This window comes from Bombus impatiens, unplaced genomic scaffold, assembly GCF_000188095.3.
Source record: "Bombus impatiens unplaced genomic scaffold, BIMP_2.2 scf_0647, whole genome shotgun sequence".
NCBI classification, from domain to species: domain Eukaryota; kingdom Metazoa; phylum Arthropoda; class Insecta; order Hymenoptera; family Apidae; genus Bombus; species Bombus impatiens.
In genome coordinates this window covers 555,211-558,727 of record NT_177066.1, presented here as the reverse complement: position 1 = coordinate 558,727, position 3,517 = coordinate 555,211, and the positions used below count along the sequence as shown (strand labels likewise).

Here is a 3,517-nt window from a genome sequence, read left to right as displayed (position 1 = left end):
AAATAAACACCGGTTGCGAGAGTAAACGCTGGTTGCAGTAGCAAGTTTTCAGATTCAATCCTTCGTTAATGAGCGCGTAATTAAAAGTGGATCCGGATCGTATCATCTGAAAGAAGCGGCACATGGAGTCGAAGGGTTGGCCCGACGACTGCTACGTGTCGACCGCCCGTTCGATCAGTTTGTTCTCGCGTTCGATCCGAACAAAGATGTTTCTCCCTCGGTGTTCCTCCGGGCCGATAGGAAAAAAGGCAACACACGGAGAGAACCTGATAATGGAATGGAAAACAATGGCACGCGGGCGTAACATCCAGAAAGACAGAGAGAGAGAAAGAGAGTAAGAGCACGCAAGCTAACGTACAAACCTCGAAATAATGAATCAAAGTTGGACCAGTATCCCGCCGTTTCGTTATTCCTTGTCAGAAATAATTAGTTAGCCGCGGCTCACGAAAAATTCAATTACACCTGCGCGCAGTTAATCCTGCGGCTGTTTTCCAAACGGGAGAAACAGAGAAACCGGCTGAAACAGCACACTGGCTGATTCCGGTCTTTCTGGTTAATCGATGTGTGCGCGATCTCGTCCCAGCCTAGGAAAATCCTACCGGCCTTTTCCTTTGCCTCTTCTGTTGCCCACTTCCCCGTTTCGGTTTGCATCGACGTATTCGGATCGATCGACGGATCAATCCTTCGTCCGCGCGTAAAGGGAAAGGAAAATGAAGGGAAATTTAATTGGTCTCTTACGATAAAAGATGACGAGGCAAAGCTTGTAACCGAGATGAAATAATGCATCGGTCGAAGCATCGAATGGATTTACTGGAAATCACGTTTCGATAAATGCAGTCTATCAAACTAGTCGGTACTGCGCTCTCTCTCTCTCTCTCTCTCTCTCTCTCTCTGTATTCGATTAACTTGCATTGAATTGACGCGTTACGTTGTATTTTTCAACGAAAGCAATTACGCGGTTGAAGGGATCGATCGACGGGGTTACGGTTGAAGGCCTGTCGAAGAATATCGCGAAAGGGAGGGTCGTTCGCTTTTCACCCTCGTTTGTCCGGTTTTGATCCCGACAAAGCTCTCGATTAAAGGCACTGGACGTGGAAAATAATTTACCGTGTTAATATACAATTACCCCCTCCTGGCTACCTACAGGCTCTTCCCGTTGATTTAAACCAATGAAACTGTGCGGCGGCCACCGGGAAACGTCACAAATGATGGTTAATTAATGTTGGAATACGGATCCAAATTGTATTAATTAATAATTTCAGTGCCGACCTATTTCCCCGAGGGCCAAAAATAACAAGCTCGTATTCAGACTTGGAAATACGATTACGCAACTCGCAAAGAGAAGCGGCTAAACCGGATAGACATAGCCCGTACAAACTCGTCTCCAACCTTCTCTTGCCTGTGTCTCGCGAGAACTCGGCTACACCGTAACTCGATTCTCCGATTAAGTGTTTCTTTTGTCGTGCAACTAACGAACATCCTACCTACCTCGGTTAGGATCGAACGATCCTTTCGCGCTTACTTAAACTTTCCATGAACCGTGACGATTTAGGAGACGATTTTCGATGGACAGCATGACGAACGGATCAGCGGCGGTAATTTAAAACGGCGAAAATCGATTTCGCGCTTGAAACGACGAGAATCCCGTCTCTACAAATCGTATTTCGAAGTGCAGCAACCTCCGTTGTAAAAGCAACGCCAGGCGCGTGGTGACGCACGTTTACGTGGAATTTCTTTTTTTTTTAGGCCGATGGATTAATTCGCGAAAAGCGGACAGGTCCCGTACTGTTCAGGTGTGAAGCCGGAACGTCCTGGGAAGATGTGGAAAATGAAAAAAGCCGGTCGGCGCGATGCTGTCGAATCGAATCGTCGTATAGGTAGAGTGCAGGTAGCTCGCGCAGCTGTTCATTTCACGTAACAATGATTTCGAAATACGCGCGAACGAACACTCGCTGACCCATTCACAATTTCAACTGCGTCCTCTCTTTGTTTGTTGCTCGCTCTGTCCACCCTTTCCCATTTTCCTTTCCCTCTCTCTGGCTCCCTTTCCCCTCTATTACCCTTTTTACCGTGGCTGTCTGTGTTTTATAGGACACTGGTCTGCTGTGCGCGTGCTTGTGCACGCTAGAGGTGTCCCTCTGCCAGTGTGCGTCAAACCGGTCAACCCTATTTATTTGGTTGCACCGCGTGTTTCTCCGCGGAAAAGGCTGCACAGCTGTTTCGATCGACCAACCTATTTTCTTTTGTTTTTCTTTCACCTGTTCTCTGGAACTCTATTCCGCGCGTTTGTTCCGCATCGAGAGACGCAAACGCGAACGTTAGCCGCCGTGATTGGCATCGTCGAACGCGTGCCTCGTCGTTGTCGTTTCTGTTCTTCCGGTCTCTCCTTTGACACGTCACCATCGACAACCTCTCGACGCTCGCCATCAACCGAACGATTATATTTCCGCTGTCTTATAAATTTCTTTGCTCGTAAATTCGCCTCTGGCGATTCTGGCCTCTGAAGATTCCAAGGACACTGTAGCGTTGTATTCTTGGCCGCGTATAGAGTTTCGATCGTCGAAGCCATAATGACCACGAAACGAGTCTGGTCGATCGGTCCTGCGTTTTCGATGTTGTCGTGTTTTCGATTATGAACGAGGAGCGCAGTGGAAATGGACGCGGAGGAAAAGCAACGAGAGGCGATCGATGGTGAAAAAAAAATTTGGCGTCCGGGCTTACCACGCGGCTCCCGTGCTACAACGCTGTGTTACAGTTGCAACCGTTTTGAAGTTTGCAGAAGACTGCGGGAAACACACCGGCCCGTCAGCTGTACATTGGAAAACTACGTGCCCGGTGCATAAATCGCGTCAGCCTCTCCTGGAGTTTTCAATAAATTCTGTAGCTCGGTATTCGTTTTCGAACAATGCTTCATGAATATTCGATCAGCATCGGTACCAGTAAATTACGAGCAAACGAGCGCAACGTTGATCGAAACAAATTCATTATCACGCTGGGGGAACGAAGCGGAGGGACGATAAATTTGCGAGCGCGCGACGAAAAATTTCCGATCGTTTTGTTCGTTCGCAACGATTCGATTCGAAACATCGCGATGCGATATTTGGTCCCCTTTTATCTTTTATTCGCTTTCGAGGCACAAGGTTAGGATAAAGAACGTCGGAAGCGTTTTAGCTTTGTTTGCAAATTGTCCGGCGCACCATCACGCGGCAAACGGTATAGCGGAAAAAGAGGAACTTTAACGTTTGTATTTACATTCACTTTGTTATTTTATCTTGGCTCCACCGGTAAATATATGCTTTTATCAATATTTAAATATTTGTCAGCGTGTCGGCGTTTTTCTCGTTTCGCGTGTACAGCCTGTTTTGTAGATGATACATCGGATAGAGGTTAATTAACGAATTCGCGTACGGTGGGTTAATTAGCGAGGGTCGGCGATGAAAAATTTTCTCCAAGGGGAAGCGGCTTGAAACGGAAATTTCTGTTTCGCGACACAAAAGCCGGCCGCTCGCGCGCCTCC

General features: G+C 47.5%; 1 protein-coding gene across 1 annotated transcript in view; it reads right to left on the bottom strand.

Annotated features, from left to right (window-relative positions):
- The window catches only part of LOC100749569 (hemicentin-1), a 111,127-nt gene that overhangs the window by 10,406 nt on the left and 97,204 nt on the right, over positions 1-3,517 (bottom strand). The gene's annotated exons all lie outside the window — the stretch shown is intronic.